General features: G+C 34.8%; 1 long non-coding RNA gene across 2 annotated transcripts in view; it reads left to right on the forward strand.

Moving 5' to 3' along the window:
* The first annotated feature begins 1,434 nt into the window (after nt 1–1,434).
* Nucleotides 1,435–22,646, forward strand: part of LOC111773405 (uncharacterized) — a 163,548-nt gene continuing 142,336 nt past the window's right edge. The window contains exons 1-3 of one of the 2 annotated variants that reach the window (XR_011439432.1): nt 1,435–1,568; nt 12,289–12,374; nt 18,465–18,545. This is a non-coding gene — a long non-coding RNA (uncharacterized lncRNA). Of the gene's footprint in view, nt 1,569–12,288; nt 12,375–18,464; nt 21,453–22,646 lie in introns of those variants that run through there. The other variant, XR_002807773.2, reaches the window with a different exon arrangement.

The raw sequence follows: 22,646 nt of genomic DNA on the forward strand, positions 1-22,646 counted from the left end.
AACCCCAGTGGCCCTAATCTCTACCTCTTTATGAATAAATAATAATTATAGCTAAGATTTAGAGCACTCAGTAATTTCCAGATACTTTCCTTAACACTTTACATGTATGAACTCATTCACTCCTACCAAAAAAACCTATTATGCAGTCCTCTCTGATAGTTATTTCAAAGTAATCTATGTTCATTCCTTTATTTATTTATTACATCTTCCCTTCATTTGTTAATTTAATAAGAATTCACTGAGCAACCTTTTATATGCTAAACATGTGTGTGATACTGACACATATCAGTGACCATAAAGGATCTGATAAGTTCCTTTGAGGAATTTTAGTCTAACTAAGATCCTGACATGTGTCACCTGGATGTGCCCATATTTCATCAAGTCATTTATGACAGTTGGTGTTGTTTGACCTATTTGAGTTATAAATGGCAAAGAATTGTATATATCTAGGTTTGAGGAAAGCGCTGGGCCAAACAGAACACAAACAGTTTACCAATTCCAGGGCTTTCTGAAGTCTTTGCTTTTCTGAGTATGTTGAATATGCCTGGACTATCTTGAGTACCACCCCCACGTTAATAACAACCTCAGCATCTTTGGTTAAACCAAACTAAATAAATCTGGTTCATTTAAACATCTCATTCTCTGTCCCATTTCTCTGTCTATTTTTTAGTCAAAATCCAACACTTTTCTGCTCCTCTTCTATTTGCTGTTATCTTTGTTGCACTTGGGTTTCTGTCACTTTCATCCTGCTCTTCTTTCTAGTAGGGCTTTTGCTCTCAGTGCAGACTCACTGGGTTTCTTAGTTGATATTTCCACTGCATACTATTTCAGGGCTTTCTTCATATCCCTGTTCTTCTGTTTAACCATACGTATCAAATGGTTTTATCTGCATTTGGTTAAAGTTCCTTCCTTTGGGAGTAACCATTTGAGCTAACGGCTTTGCCCTTTACTATTCCACTCTGTTTATAAGCCCATTCTAAAAGTTTTAACTTGATCTCAAGTTTTAAATTCCAAATGCAGTGACCTTGCACAAGGCATAATGGTTCCTCAGTATCAAAAGTTTATATTGCAACTGAACTGAAAATTTATCATGTCAACATAACATATACAGGAAAAATATAAATTAAAACATCTAAAGAAAGTTTGGAGCACGTGCCTAGACATCAATGAAATGGAGAAAAACAGGGAAGCCTGTAAAATCTTGGAGATTTCTTGTGTATAAAAAGAATAATTAATAGACAATTTTCTCTGCAGATAAGACCTGATAAAGAGTAAACTCCAACATTATTGAGAAAAAGCAGTTTGCTTTGTTTTTATCTTTAAGCGCATTGTTACTATCTGGGGTTTTCAAAAACTTTCCAAGAGTGCAAAAAACTACAGATTAAATTGCAACATAATAAATCACAATTAATTCCCAGGGATTCCTGGCTCCTCAGCATTGTGTGCTTGAGCGTGCCCTCTGCCAAGAGGAAAATGTGTCTAGGATTGAAGCCGTGCAGCTCTGTACTGAACTGTGCTCTTTGTTTACAAGCTCTTTTGGTTTCACCACCCTTTAAGCAAGATCTCATGTAAGTAAACTGGCAATCCATGTATTAAATTTCTCTTTAAAAACTGAATATATTTACAAAGTGAGCAAAATAGGAGTAAGGAAGATTTCATTTGAAAAGTAAAGTGAAAGTACATGATTAAATGAGTCACAGAGCTTTTGCACCTATTCATGATAATTACAATACCTTAAATCATAGAATGCTATTGTCTGGTGAACTCAGAGTGCCCTACTTCTATTCATTCATTTCTGTACAAATAGCTCTGTTTCATTTATTTGCTGATATTATCCCACAATAAGGAAGGGAAATAACAGAGTGTACTGAGAGTAATTGGTTAGAAAGTGAGATTATTAAATAAAGAGATTTTGACTTATTTATCTCTCTCTTTACAACAACTACTTAAGTGTCTATCATAAGAAAGTGCCTAAAAATATTTAGCTTGTTAAAGAAGACATTTTGGTTGGGGCCAGCCTGGTGGCGCAGCGATTAAGTGTGCACGGTCCGCTTCTGCGGCCCGGGATTCGACGGTTTGGATCCTGGGTGCAGACATGGCACCGCTTGGCAAACCATGCTGGGGTAGGTGTCCCACGTATAAAGTAGAGGAAGGTGGGCATGGATGTGAGCTCAGGGCCAGTCTTCCTCAGCAAAAAGAGGAAGATTGGCAGCAGATGTTAGCTCAGGGCTAAGCTTCCTCAAAATAAATAAAAAGAAGAAGACATTTTGAAAAAGTTACCGGCAAACTTAATTGAGTTTAGTTGAGTAGAAGGAGTATCATTTTGATGCTAGAGAGAGCTGGGTTTGAACCTTAATCTGACTGCTTATTGTTCTTAGTTGTCTCATTTAAACTCTCTGAGCTCCAATTTACTTATTTGTAAAGTGAGGGAATACTCTCTTAGGATGTTTGTGAAGATTATGTCAAATAATACATGGAAAGATCCCAGCTCAATTTCTAGTGAAGCAAAGTCACTTTTATTTATTATCATAAAAATATGCCATTGGTTGGAAGATAATTGTCAGCTTCTTTTGCTTTGCTCAATTCTACTACATTTTCCCTTCTAGAGTATTGAATCAAATGAGAATTAAGACAAAGCATGAGACTGATGGAAGACAAATTATCTTATTACTAATATAGAGTAAGTTGGGGTACATGGGTTACTGTGAGAAAGTAGTGCATGACACCAGTCACAGACCTTTAGTGTGGTATGTGTGTGTGTTCACGTGTGTGTGTGTGTAGGGGTGGTAGTGAGACTGCTAACAGTCTTGCTCCCAAGAAGTTAAAGGGAAGTACTGAGCTGAGCATTCTTATTACATAGTCCACCCAACCAGATAAGTTACTCTGTAGCTTACTTATGTTATTGTGTGTATTTTGATGTATTGTCCTTCTTTGTGTACTCATCTCTCTTCCTTTTGAGATCCTTGTGTTCAAGGACTCTATTTTACATTTTGTCTCTCTAGAAGTTACCAAAAGCTGATAGTAATTGGGAACTCAGCATTTTTCAGGGAAATGAATAAGTGAATGTTGAGAATTCTAACTGAAAATCAACAGTCGTCCCCCTCTGTGAATTTACGTAGCATATATACTGTGTCCTTCTTGGCTTATTATTAACGATGGCTTGCATTGGTTTAGTAGTTTTAAATACATTTATTCTTGCTTCTTAACTAGAGTGGCTGCTCTTAAAGACAGAAAACATGTCTTGCTTACTCCCACACCATTTGGCACAGTGCTGAGTACAGGATGGAGCTCAGCATATTCAACACTTTGAATGATAATACGCATTCATCTTTTAAAAGATGAGAAAAGCTTTGTAATTGTTTGATTTCAAAAGTAGTTTTCGCATCTAGAGATAACGTGATGTTATCATTTCTTCTAGCCTTTTATTCTGTACACATACACACATATGTGTGTGTGAATGTGTGAATGCATAGCTATTACAAAATATGTAATTATGCAACACATAATTCTGTTGAAATTATATCTACTCTGTTGAAACTCGTGTTTCCTATTCATAATGGATCATTGACATCCTTCCATGTCAATATAAATAGTTAAGCAATATAATTTTTAATGGTTGCAGAGAATTAAAGCATGGACATTAGCAATTTTTAATTATGAAGTCTTATAGATTAAAAAATATTTCATTGATAGGTAAAATTTCATTTTTGTATTTAGTGCACATTTATAATTTTTTTGTAAATTGACTGTTTATATCTTTTGCTTATTTTTCAAATAATGTTTTCATTTTTTTAAACCAATTTATAAGAACTTTTTATATAATGAGTTTATTAAACCTGTGTCTTTAACATGTATTCCAAGTATTTCATTTGTCTTTACAAAACGTAGATCTGATTATGACAATCCTTCCAACATAAAATTTTCCCTAACTTTTCGTTACTCTAGGGGTACAGATTTATACTCTTAAAGCATGACCATCTCCTTGGCCCTAGTTCCCACTGCACGTATTTCAGGATTCAATATTCCAGCTGTAGCTTCTCTGACTTTGCCTAATCACTCACTGCTCTTCCATTGGATTTCTGTCTGCTTTTGTCTTCTTTGCCATTCTCTTTGTTGCTATGGATTTATATTTTTATTATTCCTTTAGATCATCTTAAAAATTGTCATGAATCAGAGAGGAGATCATTCTGTTCTTTAGAGTCAGAAGCCTATATTTTGAAAAGTGTTTTAATAGAGATATGATAAGGGATCTCTGACTCAAGACTACATGAGATCTTATAACGTCTCTCTCTCGTTTTTAGCGTAGGATAGGGATAAAATTGTTTATCATCCCTATAGTCTTTGAACATGAACTATGTGACAAGGATTTTAAAGGTAAAAACACAAGATCCTTGTTCTCAAAAGTGTAGTGTCAAGAGAGGAAGGACATTACCTCCATTTAGGTAAAAGAGTGGAAAGCTTAATGGAGGAGGTAGCATTTGGTTTATCATTTTTTCTTTTGTTTAAGATTTTATATTTTTCCTTTTTCTCCCCAAAGCCCCCCAGTACATAGTTGCATACTCCTAGTTGTGGGTCCTTCCAGTTGTGGCGCGTGTGATGCCACCTCAGCGTGGTTCTATGAGCAGTGCCATGTCCGCACCCAGGATTCAAACCGACGAAACACTGGGCCGCCTGCAGCGCAGAGCACGAACTGAGCCTCTTGGCCATGGGGCCGGCTCCTGGTTTATCTTTAAATATATATAAGATTTCAGTGGTGGTAATAGGAGGGAAGGACATTCCAAGTTGAAGCAGCATCAGCAACAGCAAAAAAAAGAAGGAGAATTAAGTCTGTTGCCCTATACAAAGGGATATAATTATCTATCTATCTATCATCTATCTACTATCTATTTTTTCCTTAAATAGCAGTGATGGATTTGGACGGAGTGATATGGTATACAGTTTAATTCTTTATAGAAGCAATCACAATCTGCATGGCTTCAAGTGAATGCAGTTGTTTGAGTATATACACTCTCCAAGGTGTGGAACACAGTCCGCTTGTTGGCTTAGATGTGGTCAATGCTTAGTGCCATGGCCAGTGACTTGGGTCTCATTAACCCCATCAGCTGCAACAAGAAGGTTGCATTACCTACACAGTTCTAAAAGTGCACGTATTTTATAAATGCTGTCTTTGTTATTTAGTATGTACATGAAAGAAATAAAAACCATCTGCTACTTAAAAACAAAAACCTTTGAATACTTCAAAATGATTTCCACCAGGGTATTGTTCGAAAGAAGAGAAATGAATGCTGTGATCCCCTGTAGACTGTAGCATAGTATTGTAGGAAAGATCTGTTTAAACTACCATTTCTGCCCACCTGTGAATTCCCCATCAGTTATTTCATTTCTCTAATACAATTGCATGACAGAAAAAACACAAATTAATGCTACTGGGTCCCAATGGAATCCATTTTGAAGTGTTTATATGCACTACTGAACTAAAAAAATAAAGGTAGCAGATGCCTCTATCAAAGAAGCCGTGGCAATGTATTGTTCTGTTTCTGTGAGCACACACATAGTCAAAGTGCTTGTCAGTCATGAAAAGCCTTAGACTTCAATGAAATGGCTATAAGCCGCTTCTGAAACTACAGATCCAAATAGTACAGCTGGAGAACAAGTGTTTGACGCTTAAAAATATTGTGCCTCTAGGACTAATTACGCTTTTGCAAACTTAGTAAAACATTGCTGTTTATTTAAACTTCGGCTGTACAAGATCTCCCTCAAATGAATGGTAGCTATTCTGAAGCCTGCACATAAACATCTATTTTGTGGAGAAACTGGCAATTAAGGACTTGTAATGAATTCTAGTCTTTTTCAATCTCTTTAAAAGAACACTATCAAATCAAAGAAAACAAGATATGAACGATTCTTTAAAAATCCGTCTTGTCTTTTTCTGATGACTTAAGACTTCAGGAAAATAGCTTATTTTCCTATGTGTTGTACATTTATATATTCATTTTTTGTTACAAATCCAAAAAAAGTTATAATTCATGATTCCCCAGAAGGACTCCACATATAATTAAAGGATTTTAAATCTCTTTAAGACTATTCTGGGTAGGTGCAATTCTAGAGATATTTCTTTGTTTTGACACTCTAGCTACATGACAGAGATTTGTTTTACAGGTTCATTGGTTTTAAGATCACTTTAAACTCTTTAAAATATGCAGGGCATATCAGAAGAGTGTGTGAAGATATTCCATAAATACTGGATTTATTTTATTATATATAAATATACTCAGAATATATACAGAATAAACTTCTGTGTATCTAGGGCTTTTTAGGAGCATAGCAGATGACAAAAACTTGAGATTATAGGTATGCTATTTTCCTGTGATAAACTGGGCCAAAATCAAAGAGTATATAATTACTTGATTTTAAGGTTCATATTTTATAAGTAACAAAAATTCTAGCCCAATACAATGTAAAAAGAGAAGTATTTTAGATTGATGGATACTTGATAATTACATCAAAAGTTTTACCTTGAGAGAACCAGGTATTTCAGAGATGAGGAGGTTTGTCATGATACTGAAACCCCTCCTATGAAACCCTTACTTCCTACATGGAGTGAGTGTGCTGGGAAAGGTCAGATTGCTCCCTTGGTCTCCGATGGCGTTCTCCCCATGGATTGCACATGGTGAAGGATCTTTTATCTACTGCAACTGTTGGTGCATTTTTGATATCCTGAGTCATAAAGAATTCATAGAGCAAAGAAAAGCAAACAATTACAAAACTAGAAAGGGCTACAGCCTAAGTATTGCCTCATGCTAGATCCTTCTGCTTTGAATTTCATGAGCATCTAAAGTTGAACTGGAATGCCATGCGAGTTTCAAGGCAATTATTTGGACTTTACCTGCATCAACCTATGCCCACGGCGTTTCTCTTTCTAAAGAAACAAAACAAACAAATGCAACAATAAAAGGAAAATACTTATTATCTCTCTTAGAAAACAACACTAACAACAAACACGCACAGTCCATATAGAATCAACAATGGAACCATGCTACACGGACATTGTGTTATTATTAGTGAATACATATGACATTCTATATTTGGCTTAGACATCAATGAATTAATGACATTGTATTCTGTCCTTCTTACATAAATAGAACACTAGTATTTGTGTTATTTTTCCCTGTTGTCATGGTCAAGCTCTTAGGAGCTACAGGATTAATTTGTAAGATAACTTTGTTCTCTCACCCGTAAAATAGGAGGTTGTAGGAAGGATTAAATGTTATTTTGAAAATCTCTATCCTAGTACCTGTCACATGGTAAATGCTGCATAAATGTTTGTTGAATCCAAATATGATTCCCTTTGGGATATTTTCAATCTAGATAGGGTCTCTTATTCCATCTCTGCTTTCAGCACTTGGAAATAATATCAGTAATGCATTATTGAGAGAAATACAATGGCTAAAACATAGCACCTTAAAAAAAATCTGGATGGTAGAATTAAGGTTCTGTTGTATTTTAGCGGATGTTAAGATGGTTCCTATGTAGAAGTAGGCTAGGTGTGTACATATGCTGCAAGAATTGAGGATTAGCAAAACTCAGATGTACTCATTCTCCTTTCGAAACAATTTCCTCTACTGGACACTTACATTCCTGCAATTATGGCCCTGGTCTTTGCATTTCCAGCAAGTAGCCTCGAAGTCAAGGTGTATTTTCCAGTCATATTTATCCCTGTATTGCTAGCACATTTCTTAGTGCCTGGCATATAAGAGTCACTGCATAAATTTCCCTTGAAAAGATTACTACTGGTGACAATGCAGGCACAAGCAATAGTCTGTGGAGGGCAAAGAACTAATTGATTGATATTAATTGAGATGATGGAGAGAGGAGAGAGTTTCATGGTATATGTTCATGTGCACTATTCACATGGAACGGTAGTCGGGACTGAGGAAATTCAACGGGAAAGAGGCTATAGCTCAACTGAGAATATGTAAAGGGAGAATAATGCAAAAGGAATAAAGAGGTGTCGAGAGTAAGTCTCACTTCCTCCACAGCGGTGCCAGGAGTAAGCCCTGACTGGTAAGGCTTTTCTTCAGTGGGCGGCCAGGCTTTCAGTGTCAGTCCTTGGGGTTGAGGAGTTCCACGTTCTAACTTCCTTTCCCCAAAGAGCACCCATTTTCTGTTTAGGAATCTGTGAAAGCCAGTAACTGAGGGAAGGAACTGTGGTAGAAATGGCACAGACAAAGCCAGGGAACAGGTCCAACTGAGCAGAGAGCCAGACAAGGGGCAGGTGGTTGACAGGCTCAAAGCTGAAGAGGCAAACTTGCAGGCTTACTATGGAAGCGAGAATTGGGTCATGAGTTGACAGTGAACAAGTTAAAGATAGATTTCTGCCAGAAGATTGCAGTGAAAATATGTCCTGGGTTCTGAGCAGTAAATTATCAGGAAGATATGAAGCGGAGAGAAATACACCAAAGAAGTCTGAGTTAAATTGGAGTAGGCCATACTTTAACAGGGAATTCTCTCCTTGAACTTCTGAGGCAGCTCTGTACCCATATTTCTCTGACTCTCCTCCTTAAAAAACTCTATTGCATCCAAATATGAGTCTTTTTTTTTTTTTGAGGACACTTAGCCCTGGTGGGACGCCTGCCACAGCATGGCTTGATAAGTTGTGCATAGGTCCATGGCCGGGATTTGAACCATCTAACCCTGGGCTGCCAAAGTGCAGCGTGTGAACTTAGTTGCTGCACCACCAGGCTGGCCCCCTAAATATGAGTCTTTAGTAGTAGTCTGACTTTGACCAAGCAACTAACCTAGTGGTAAGCTGGAAACTAGTACTAGATTGCAAAAGCTGATTGTTTAATTTTCAGGAACTTTGTAAGCCAATTGTTAAACATTGTTAAAGATTAAATGACACAACTTAAAATCAAGTATCTTATATTAAAAACAAAGGTAATTATTATTTCTTAAATTATGTGCTGCAGAGACTTTAATTCAGAAATATTTATAAGGAAATTGTATATTTTTTTTTCAGAGAGCTGGATTTTGATTGTTAAATATTTACCAGCATGCTACTGAACTAACCCCTATAAACTTTAGTCTCTCATCTGGTAACTTTAGAAAGTGATGCTTCATACCTCATAGAGTTATGGAAAAAAATAAATGGGGTCATACAATACTTAGTAAATGGTAGAAGTTATCGTGAAAAATTATTATAATTTTGCAAAACTATCTTAGTTTTTTGATAAATATCTGTAGCTAATTCTTAAATATGTAATAAAATCTTTTAAATATTTAAGCCACATGATTTGTTTTCTAATCAGAGATAATGATTTTGCATATATGTTACGAAGAGCTGTTGGTTCCTTTAGGAAGCCTGTCTGAAGACTCTCTCCAGAAATGATATTTTTTGAGAGTTGCAGCGTGTTAAAGAGTTGCTAAGGCAACCATTGCTTGCTAATAATGTAGTGATAGAAAAGAAAAGGTAATTTGAGGAACAGTGCTTCTCAAAATTCAGAGGAGAAATATAACTGAACAAACCCCAATTGAAAAAAATGACAGGCCATGGGCAGTTTCTTTCTTGAATTAGCAGAGGGAGAGACTAGATGGTATTTGGCAAGATGGAGAGCCACGGAGGCCAGACACATTTTTACACTCTTTTCAACCTCACCGCCTTTATTTCTCATCATTAACTTCTTGTGATTTTAAAGTGATGGAATTAGAGATGCACTATAATTCTCTTAAAGCTAGATTCTGCCATTCTGATAAAGATATTAAAGTACCTAGTCTTGTCATATGGTTGCCTTATACCTCAATAATCAGTTTCTTTTAAGTCAATAAATGTCCTGGAGGTCAGATTTGAAAATCTAAATTGGTAACCTGACACTAGTAAATGTCACGTTCACATGGCATGGCACCCTCAGATGGTTTATTCACTTCACTGTCTTTTGCATTTTATCAATATAATAGGATGTCCAATTTGAATGCTCAGCTGAAGGCTGTAGTAAGAGAAAGGTATTAAACACACTAACATTTACTTTTCACATATAATTACTTCAAATCCTTAATTAATCTGATGAGTTAGGTAATATTGCCCCTTTAATGATATGACTGAAGTGTCTAGAGATTAAATCCTGTAAATTGGGAGATGCCAAAGCCCAGATTTTATTCTAAGCCAATCATAATCTTAAACTAAGAATTTTTTTCTCATTGTGCTTAATACTGATGATTATTCATGGATATATGTTTAGAACAATTTGGTTTTCCCTTTTTGGGTCAGTTCTATGCTATTTTGCTAGATTCTTCAGCTTTTTAGATCTCACTCTTTATATATATTATTTTCCTGATAGAAAAAAAATCTCTTTATCCAAGTTGTATCTGGTTAAAAGAGCCATAAACACAATTATTTTAACTTTGGCTGTTTACCTGCTACAAATCACCTTGCAAACAAGTAAGAAACACAAAATGATATGTAGATACTAAGATTTAGATGAAACAGATATGCTCCATATGAATTCCTTAATAGGCAGGATTGCATCTGGAGATCCTGAACACAAAAATGAGCAAGAGAAAAGGCTTCTATTTACAAATTCAACAGTATTGCATTATGATTTGACATGGACACAGATTGAGGTTGCAAACAGCACTGAAGCAGCAGCTGCAAACAATGCTTACAACAGCTTTAAATCAGATCTAGAAAATAATCGTTCCAGAGAAAGAACCTTACAATATTTAAGTAACGGATTGGCAATTTAAGGCTTCATTTTATCCAGCCCTTTTTTTTTTCTAGTTTGTTGGCTATTTATCCTCCATTTGATCCTCTCTGAGTCATAATCTTATATTTGCAAGTTTACAATTGCCAGACTATGCATCTTTTTATAATAATAAATATGTTTAAAAACGTATACATGCACACATAGATGGTCAATGTGAAAAGTCCGCACTGCTTTGCCATTTCATCAAAAACAAGTAGGAATTAATGGGTACTATGACATCGGTGTTCTTTGGGACTGTTTAAATTAGAAAGATGCTGAAAGGGCAAAGGGAAAAAAATTGATTAAAAAAAATCCAAATTCCCTGAGACTTCACTGAATAATGAGCTCTAACTAAGCATGGAAATTTGCTCACATACTATGCAGCTAATTTAGGAGAGAATGAAGAATGGACTGTTGTAAAAGACACACATTATTTCCTCTGGAAAAGCTTTAAACAGTTTGCAAAGTCAAATTTAAAATGTTTTTAATTGCGGTCCTTTGTTGTTGCCATGTAAGAATGTGCTTGAAGTCTGTTGAGCAGATTGAATCGTAGAGGAGATGAATGCCGGTTAATATAAAAAGGGATTTTGAACTTACATTTTTAATGCATACATTTCCTCAGTAAATTTTTTGTCTACGGTTGTAAGACAACCTCTTGTAAATGAGCTTGTGCTGCTTCTGTTTCTATCTTATTACATATCAAATAGAAATAGACAAATGGTTCCAATGGGAAGTTACCCATCATAGCATTGCTACGTATTTTTTTTAATTTCTGGATATTTATTACTATCTCTCAAAATTACCATCCTGTTCACTCATGTAAAACATTTTATCTGTCATATTTTATCTGTAAGTTTCATGTAATAATAATTAAATTTCATTTTTTCAGGAAACATGCTTTTTCAACATTTTTACTAAGTCAGCATTTTATTTGTATTCAATTTACTTGAAAAGAGGAAGAAGGATGGATCTGTTATTTAACCAGGCTCCTCAGTTTACACGGTGCAATTTAAAAGCTCTGAACTCTTTCATTTGTAATGTACAGGACTCTCCATCTATGTCGAATCCTTGCAAACTGTCTCTACATTTCTTAAGGATAATTTCCTTTTGAGAAGTGAAACATACAAACCTAATCCATATCACTCAAGAACACATGTACACTACGCCATAAGGGAGAATCTTGCTTTAGATCATCTAGATTTGCTAAATTTTGGAGCAGCAATTTAAAAATTCTTTGGTATTTTTTTTTGTTTTTGCATTTTACATTTAGAGATTTAAATAATTTAGGCAGTCATGAGATCAAACCTGACCCTTAGAATTTGTTTTTTCCTCCTCATATAAATTTGCCAAGGTGATATTTTATGTTCTTATTTATGTAACCATAAGACCGGTTTTACCAAAATGTGACACAAACACAGTCATGTATATTTCCCCTAAGAAACCTGCCAGCACAGGCCTTTATTGTCAAAGTCTGGTGTCTTCCTTTTGAAGCTCCCTCCACTACATTGTTACAATTTATAGATTCAAATCCAGATCTTCTTTGTTTCAGGTCTTGTTTTCTTTCTATTACATCAGTATTAATTTGTTGGAAAGCTGAATGAAGATCTTTGATTCAAAGTACATCAAGTTGGAGAGGTAGGTATATGCTCACTCATACAACCCGAGGACTTTAAATATTTCTTCTTTCTGGATTCCTACTTACTTTCTGAGCTCCATTTCCAACTTCTTAATTGTCTACTGGAAATTTCTTCTAGAATATTGCACAGGAACTTCCAAGTCAGTAAATGCATCTCAAACCATACTTAAAATCTTTACTCCTAACCATCTTTTCTCTCACATTCCCTAGCTAGTTAAATACTATCACCATTTAACCACTCAAATAACACATCTTTCTAAACCTTTGGAGTATTTTGTGTCCCTGGGTTCATGCATCGAATGACTGTAGGTTTAACTAAAGGGATGTCACTAATAGCCATCCATCCCTCTCCGTTTTCCTGGTGCCATAGTTCAGGCCAACACCATCTTTCACCTGAACTTCCACCACCATGTTTCACACTGCACATAATTCATTTTAACTTCTGTGTTGTTGTCAGAATTACTTTACAAAAGTCACCTGTGATCATGCAATTTCCTTTATTTAAAAAAACCCTTGCTCATTCTCTATAACCTATAGAATAAGGTTCCAATTCTTTAGCATAGTATTCATCTGATATATCAGATGCTCTAAGTCCTTTGCCATCCATCGGCCCTTAGTCATTTCAGGGTACTCTGCCTGCAAACATTGATTTCTCTGTGACTGAGAATTTTTCCCCCAGTACAATGGAAGGCAGCTTCACTGGTGCACACAGCAGGTTGGTAGATGGAGAATTAGCAGTCTCAGGAACAGCCCTCAAATAATGCCACTTGGGAGCTGGTGAATTAATACTGCATATCTCCCCCACACTTTGGGTACGATAATTCTAAGATGAGTGTTTTATGCCATTTCCCACAGTTTCCCTGTGAGATTAAGCTCCAGCCACCCAGGTTCTCCATGCAGTAGCTAGATGAATAATGCAAATTCAGAGACTGCATTCTCTTTCCTGAATCACATCCCCACTCTCCTACCAGTGCCCTTTCCGAGTAAGCTGCTTGCATTCAAATCCTTGTCTCAGGATTTTCTTCTGGAGAACACATACCAAGAAAAAGGTCTTTCATGGTGCGTATTACAACTTCCTTCTTGGCCACTCTCATCCACATTCCCACACTCTAGTTCATTCAGAACTCTACATCTTTTCCCAAAGTGAAACTTACACTGCCAATCTATGCACATTTATTTATACATTCCCTTCTTTCTCCAATGTCTTACTTCTCTCTGTTTTTTTGAAAATGTATTAATCTTTTAAGGCCTATTAATAATGTATGCTTTATTTGAAGTCTTTTCTAAAACCACACTCAAAACTGTTGTTTCTTCTCTGCTTCAATAGGAAATTTTTACAACTTCATTATTCATCACATTATACTGCGGTTAATTTGTGTCTGCATGTTGCTCCTCCTGGATGCTTTATGAGCTCCTTGATGGAAGTGTTAATTAAAATTATGAACTTATTTTCCCATGAAGCATTATGACAAATAATGTAATATTCTAAAGCAGGAATTTAAAAGAAAATATGATGTGTTTATTATCATCTTCGACCTTCTCTAGCCCATGTATACTAGTCTGCTTGAGCTGCTATAACAAAATATCATACACTGGTTGGATCAAACAATAGAAATGTATTTTCTCACAGCTCTGGAGGCTAGAAGTCTGAGATCAGGATGCCAGCATGGTCAGGTTATGGTCAGTGCTCTCTTCCTTGCTTGCAGATTGGCCCCTTCTTCCTGTGCCCTCACATGGCGGAGAGAGAATGAGCAAGCTCTCTGATATCTCTCCTTATAAGGGCACTAATCCCTCATGACCTCATCTAACCCCAATTACGTTCCAAAGGTCCCATCTCCAAATACCATCACATTGGGGGTTATGGCCTCAACATATAAATTTTGGGGAGGCATAAACATTTAGTTCATAACACCACAGAAGATTATTGGAAGACCTAGGCAACTTTTCTTGTTGAATCCAGATGGGTATGAGGTTGATAATCTTTCTATACACAGAACTTCTGTCAATGCATATTAGAGCTTTCGTGTACAACTTTGCAAAATGTGCCATTTCTAACTACAAGGGTGCTATTTCCATTCACTTGGGATATGAACGAAGGCCTCTGGAGTTCGGTGGGCCTTAGGCTTTCCCATTCCTTGTCCTACTCCTCCGTCTCTGTCTTTACAGGTAGTTTATATTCTCTTTAACACATATTCTTCAGAATTCTATAATAGTATATGAGCCTATATGCTCAAATATAAGAATAGGATTTTTGAAATTAGGGTTCACTTACCCAATTAGAATCATTTTACTTACCCATTTCAAATTTTGGGGTTTTTTTCTCCTTCGAAACTACCTAATGGAAATATGTCTTAGTGTCTTGTATAGCTCTAATCCATTCTTTTTTTATAGCCCCACAAGACTGCATGATGTGGCTGTGCCATGTGATACTTAGCACTTGAAAGTTAGTTATTTGCTTTCTAGTTTTTTCCTCCACAATCAATGTTCCAACAAATATATTTCTTACAACAAATATATATCCTTACATGATTTTTGCTTTGGGATATATTCCCAGAAATGGAATGATTAGGTTGAATGATGTGTCTAGTTTTAACTTTGTGGAAATTGAAAGACTGCTTCCCCAAAGACTAAACAATTCATTTCCCACCCTCACTGCATGAGAGAATCGCTTTCCCACACTCCAGCCAGCAGTAAGTCTTAAAGCTCTTTTCAAAGTTTTTGCCAGCCTGATAAGAATAAAATGATTTCTCATTGTTAATTTAATTTTCATTTCCATGACTACTAGTGGATTTGAACATCTTTTCATATTTCTGTTTACCATTTGGATTTACTCTGATACGAAATGGCTATTCATGTCTTTTGCCCATTGTCTCCCCTTGGATTATTTTTCTTTATTTCTGATCATTTAGTATCATAAAGATATTAACTTCTTTGTTTATCAATTGAATTACAAATATTCCTCTAGACTCATTTTATTTCTATTGAAGTTTTGGCATCTTTCATCATGTAAACTTTTAAAATCTTTATATTATGGTATATCTGTATTTTATAGATTCTATGTTTTCAGTCTTGACTAAGTGGTACACCGTACCCTTTACACATGCACCTTTTCAGAGTTTTTTGTTTTTGGAAGATGTTCTTTTTTTTATTTGTCTTTAATTCAATTGGAATTGTTTCTGTATTGAAAAGAATGATCTGTTTATTTCATTATTATTTTTTATTATTTTATTATTATTATCTATTATTTAGCCTGTTGTGACAATGCCATTTTTAACTGTTTCATACCTTTCCTAATATATCGAATTAGCTTTGTCAATATTAAATTCTTATGAATAAATAACATATTTTTCTATTTCATTAATTTAATAATTGTATTAATTTGTTCTCTCTGATTTCCTTGGCTTAATTTTTCTCCAATTCACTAAAAAGAAGGATATTGAATATATTAATTTTTGTTCTTCTTTAATAGTCATAGCTATTAAGATTATGCTTTTATTCTCCAAGTACTGATTTTTCTTAGTCATTAGATTTGTTGCAAAGTATTCTCCTTTTCATTTCTTAATAAATGGTTCACAATTTTATTTTAATTTTCTCTCTGACTTAAGCATTACCTAGAGTTGTTTATTTATTTCATAGTTGATGGTGCTTTTATGTAATCAAAAATTACTTCTACTTTTATTGACAACATTAGAAAAAGTAGTCTTTGAAATCTGTGTTTTCGCTAGTGCTGGATTTTCTTAAATTGTGCCTTTTATCATCACATTATTTCTTATCCTATTTACTATCTTCAAACTTAAACTTTACCTTGTCCAATATTAATCTTGCCAATCCTGCTTCTTTTATGTTGTATTTGTGTACTAGATCTTTACCTTTGTTTATTTTTGATATGTATCAATTAGCCATTGATACAAACTACCCCAAAACTTATTGTCCAATCACCCCAAACTTCATGGCTTAAAATAACGAGACAGCTAAGTGGTTCTCCTACATTGGCTGAGCCACTCATGCGTCTCCTGTCAACTGCAGCCTGAGAAGGTGATTCTACTGATCTGTTATGGGCTTTCTTAAATATTTTGGAGTTAGTTGGCTATTGTTTTGTCTAGAATGGCCTCAGATGGGGCAACTGGACATTTTTCCATGTGGTCTCTCACCCTCCAGTAGTCTAGCCTGGACTTTTTCATGACAGTGGCAGGGTTCCAAGAGACAAGTCAGAAACATGCAAGACTGACACACTGTCACTTCTATCAAAATCAAGTGGCCAAAGCAAATCTTAAGAACAGCTGGATTCAAGGAGTGAGATAATAATGTTCACCTCTTGATAGGAAGAGCTGCAAAGTTACGTGGCAAAGATCACCTTCATAGCTTGCTTAGAGAATTGGAGCCGTTTTTGCAGTAATCTGTCATTAAATCTTAAATTTATCACTTTATTTTTTGTGTCTTTATTATAAACAGTATTTATAATTGTTTTAGTTTTTAATCTAATTTGATAGCCTCTGCATTCTTAAACTAATTTTGCATTCTTGATCCCTTTTTTGGCAATTCCCCGTTTTTGGTGGTTTGATCAAATTAGCATTAGTTTCATTTTTTCTCTCTTACTTACTTACAGGGTCTGCTACAATTTCTTTTTTTGTTAATGACTACTTTTGCTTTCTTTACGCTTTTCACTGAAAACATAGTACTAGACTACAATTTGTAACTGTGGTATCGGTCATTTCCTCTTCTGAGATGTGGGGTTTTTCCCACCACAATACTATAATCCTCAATTAAGAGAAGATAACGAGAATAATTTTATTTCTTCCTTTCTTCCCCTTCTTTCCTGCTCTGTCCGGTGAGATGTTTGAATTATTTCATCATTGCATGGCTTAGAATTTGTGGGAATATTTCTTATAGCAATGCTTCCATTTTCTTTTCACATTTGACTCACTTAAAAAAATGATCACATCAGATTGGCATAGTTCAAGCTGCTACTTGTGGTTGTGCAAATTGTGCATTGCACAACTCCTAGAAGTACATTTACTTTACACTCATCCTAGATCTGTATAGTTGTTTCAACAATTTTCTGGCATGTGCTAGTAAAGTGTCTTGGAAAAGGAACATCAATTTGCACCACATTGCCATATAAATTAGGGTCTTTATTGAGCACAATGGAGTCAAGAAGAGTAGTCCCTCCTTATCTGCAGGGAATAGTTCAAGACCTCCAGTGGATGCCTGAAATGATGGAGAGACCAAACCCTGGATGTACTATGTGTTTTACTCTACATACGTATGATAAATTTTAATACACAAATTAGGCACAGTAAGAGATTAGCAACAATAACTAATAATAAAATAGAATAATTATAACAACGTACTGTAATAAAAGTTAATGCAGATCTTATCAACCTCAGCATATGATTTTTTTTAATTTCCTTATTAAGTCAAGAACTTTCACTTATAGGAAGCACTTTATGACTTCTCTTTGGCATATTTAGATTGCCAGCTTCACTACTCTTGCACTTTGGGGCCATTATTAAGTAAAATAACGGTGATGAACACAAGCACTATACTGCTGTAGTCAAACTGAAAACTGAGAAGGCTACTAAGTGATTAAGTGTCAGCTAGCAGATACAGTATAGACACACTGGACAAAGGGATGATTGATGTCCCCAGGGAGTAAGAGCGGGACAACAATAGATTTCATCATGCTACTCAGAATGGCATTCAATTTAAAACATTATGAATTGTTTATTTCTGGAATGTTCCATTTAATATTTTTGAACTTTGGTTGACTGCAGGTAACTGAAACCACAGAAAGCGAACTGCAGATAAGGAGGGGGCTACTGTAATCAGTGCCGCCACCAACTTCAGGTGGTGTGGGTACAGCAGGACTCTTGGCCACTTGAAGTACTGTGATGTTTTGGAAGTAGGAGGAGAGAGGGTGTGAAATCATTCTTTAGGGTAGTGGAAAAGTGAGTGGATGGTTTGCAGAAGAGATAGCCCAACTGAGATTAGAGTTGTTAATTTAAAATAAGACCGGTCAGCGTGGTCATGAGTCTTCTTCTCTTTCTTTCTTTTTTTCTTCAGCTTTTTTTTTTTTTTTTTTTTTGCAGATGAGCAAGAGAGTTGATTCAATCAGACCTGAGATTTTCTAGGTGAGAACAAAGAATGAAACAGAGGTCACGGACTTGAAGGTATATGCAAACCAGTGATTATAAAGAGGTGAAATGCCAAAGTTATGTTAAAATGGACATGGGTAAAGTTGATAGTAGAAGGCAAACATTGCAGAAAGATTGAAATAAAATATGAAGTTTGGGAAAAAGTTATGCTTGTTGGAATTGCTTAGCCTATGTTGCCAATCAACAAGGATATATTATTTACTTTGAGGAGATGAAAGATACTTGTGGGAAAGTTTAAGAAACACTGTTTGAGGAAGCATTTTTTAAATTATAACTATTGATGCAAGTTTAAGATAATATTTTTACTGATTGTGACCTTAATAATTCAGATTATATGATTTCAAGTCTGATCAATTTTAGTGGATGTGTGTGAAAACATTTTGACTTGGTGAAACTCATGGAATATTTTTATAGTTATGAACTTTCATTGCAGAGCATATATTAGTCAAGCTGTTTAGCTGTTACTAATAAAAAAGTGAGATGCTAATAAAAAATGACAACTGAGATGGGTCTACATTTTAAAAAAATGATTTTAAAGACAAGAAAAATGAAGTTAAATACAGGTATCAATTTTTTCAGCCCATAAGTTGGAAACATATTTAGTTTATCCTTATAAGGTTCTACAGATTTTTACGTAGATTTATTTTTAGATTTGGAAATGGTTTTATAGAGCAAAATTTAAACTATTTTATGCATAATTCTTATATTGTAAATAGATACAGTTTTCAACATATTCTGAATTTGTTTCAATTAAATGGAATTTTACAGTTCAGACTTATTCGATGGCTATTTGTCTTAGGCTTATGTTCTCTTTCATCATCTGACATTTATAAAGAAAGACATTGCTTTAAAAAAATAATCTAGTCTTCATTGTAATTGAAAGGTATTTTTCCTTTTTTAAGTTTTCTCAAACACTTAGTGTATTTACCAGAGCTAATTGCTACAAATGATTTATCAACTTAAAATACTGAGGGATATTTACAAAAATAATTTTGAATCTTGGAGAAATAATTAGAAAACACAACCATTTTATGGTCATTAATAAATTTGTGTAATTAGCCCATCACTATTATTTAAATAGGCCATATAAGTTATCTGATCCTGGATCACACCGGTGACAATAAATTACACCTTGATGCTTGGTATAGGACCACAATTTATTCCTATAGAAGGCGTCAAAAATGAGATAAGTAGGTAAATGATGGAATGGATCCTTCTTTATGTTGAAAATTTGTCTTTTTGCCATTTAGGGACCTCGTACAATAGCCAGATTTTTTTCTGTCTTGTATAAAGATGATTTTTAAATTCCAAAGAAGATAAGATTATTAAGTAGCATTTCAGGATTTAATAAATGTGTTCTAAAACATATCCATTTAAAAAGATGTATTCACTATATTTTATAAATAACTATATTCTTAGGATAAGATTCTTCCTACACAGTAAAATTCCAAGTTATCTTTCTTGTAACTTTGGAAAAAACATCGCTTGTGTATAATTTTGGCAAACAATTTTTTAAATTATATTTTATCGTGCTTTGTGCCATTCAGCCAGAAGAAAAGATAAAGAAGGTAAAATGGAGGCAGAGCAGAAGTATAGCCGAAGCTTAAAATGCACACATACATACATGCATGCACACATACATGTATATGTTTGGTAGTGGTACAATTCTCAACATATCTAGAATAATAAATTAGTAAAATGCTTGTAGAAGATAATAAAACAGGCTTTCTCACTAACGCTGTTCATGATTAACTCTACTAAGCATGCTGACTATAGAGCCCTAGAAGACTAATGGCCCCCATTGATAGCCATTATTCCTTCAGAATCTCAACTCCTAGGCACCCTAGGAGGTCATGACACCCAGCCTAACGCTGTACACTCTTACTCCATCTGGGGCATGCATCCGACCCAACTTAGCTACTCTGTCAGAACAACAACAGCAGTGGCAACAACAAGAGTCAACAAACGCAAAATTTGTCTAGGATCTCATTTGATCCTCACAACATTCTTATAACAAAATGTTATTTTTCCCATTTTACATATAAAGAAATTTGGTTTAGGTAGTTTCAATAACCCCTCCAAGGTGCTCAGCTGTTACAGAGTGGAGTGGAGATTTGTACTAAAATCTGTTTCATCAGAGCTGATGTTCAGGTTTTAACGTATACATTTCGTCTCCCCAGTGTAGCCAGCGGCATGTGTGGTGAACGTGCACAATGTGGTGAATGGTGAATAAGGAATATCTAGGCCAGATTCTCATCTTCAGGAACTTTAATAGGGAATAAATGGGGAACAGAGCAGTTAGTGAACATAAGCTGAAAGATCATGAGATTGAAAGTCCAGTAGGACAATGATGACTGTGAATCAACAGAAGAAAACCAAGAGGCAGCTGAATCTGAGGAATAGAAGCAAAAAAGACTTCAATAAAGGATGAAAATGCAGAATTATGGGCATAAAGTAGAAAAATTATGTAAAAGAGAAACCAAAGTTCAGAGAGAGCTAGAGAACTTATTAAAGAATTTTATTTTCAAAGTGATAGAGAAGTCTCCCATTGGTTCTAATGGACCTGAAAGAGTGATACTTTTGAGAAACATTGACCCCAGGGCAAGCTTAGTTCAACTTCTGTTCCATGACGGGTGGGGGTCAAACTTAGTGCAGCGTCAAGTGAGTTTCTTGAGGAAGTAAATAGAGCCAGTTCTCCTGGTATCATTCAAACTTCAGGAACAACAATTAAATGTAAATGCCAATAAAACTAGGCCACTCTTTCAGAAAATGTTGCATCTTTGCTGTATTGCTTTTTCTCTTAATTAATGCTCTTACCTAATATTGTTTTTTCTGTTATTGTGAATTGTAGTAAATTTATACAAAGTGTATAAACATATATTTACAATGTAAGTAATAATAATAAATAATTATCTGAATGGAGGTTGGCAAATTAGTCTCATCTTTTAAATTTTTGTGTTATTAATAGTTATTTTCCTGTGTAATTTTTTGCTTTGGGTGTTTGTGTTTTCTAATTAAAATAGCGAGTGGTTTGTCTTTTTTGTTGATTTTTTTTAAGAACTAGGATTTTGATTTACTAATGTGATCAGGTTGTTTTCCACTTTATTTTCTTCATTTCCCATTATTGTATCCTTTTATGTACTTTTGATTTACTACATTGTTTATTTTTAAGGTTCTTAAGTTGGACATTTTAACATTTATTTGTCATTGTTTAATTTTTATTGATCCAGATGTGAGGGCTATGAATTTTCCTCTATTCATTGTTTAAAGGCTTTTGATAAATTCTGATATGTAGTGTTTCATTCCTTGCTATTTTCAAATATTCTATAATATCTGTTTGCATTTCTCCTTTCACCAAAGAGTTGTTTAATGGAAGATCTCTACATTTCCAGATGGAAGGCTCTTTTTTGTGGGAGGTAGAAGTGGGAGTAAGTGTTTTTAATTTTCAGTTTTATTTTATTGTAATCACAAATATTGTTTATAATATTTCTGCTTAATGGTTGGTCATTTTTTTTGGAAGCTCCCTGTACACTTGTGAAGAAGGTATATTCTTTGATATCTGGGTGTAGTGTATGTTTGGATCTGTCTACTTACTTTTGTCCACTTGACTTAACTCATACTGAGAACAATGTGTTAAAGCCTTCTGTTATTATTGTATTTCTATCTATTTTCCTCACTATTTCTTCTAAGTTTTGCTTTATATAGACTATTGTTGTGTCATAGATACTCATCTCTGCTATATTTTCATTGTAGGATGTGGCTTTTAATGTGGAAAAGGGTCCTTTTTTGGCTTATTCAGTGCTTTTTTGGCTAGAGTCTGCTTTGTTAGATAGCAGGATTCCTACTCTCGCTTTCTTAGTTATTCCCATTTGCCCAGTGAATTTTTGTCTTCCCTTTAGTTTTAGCCTTTTTGAATCACTGCATTTTAAATGGATCTCCTATAGAGCATAGAATTGGGTTTTGCTTTATGAGGCAATTCGAAATTATATTTGGTCTTAGTTCTGTCTTATTATCTTGTTTTGTATATACTGTATTATATTCAGGTATTTCTCTATTTTGAGTTACTGCTTTTTAAATTTATTCTACTACTTAAGAAATTTGTATTTTTATACCTAG

This window comes from Equus caballus, chromosome 5, assembly GCF_041296265.1.
Source record: "Equus caballus isolate H_3958 breed thoroughbred chromosome 5, TB-T2T, whole genome shotgun sequence".
Lineage (NCBI taxonomy): Eukaryota > Metazoa > Chordata > Mammalia > Perissodactyla > Equidae > Equus > Equus caballus.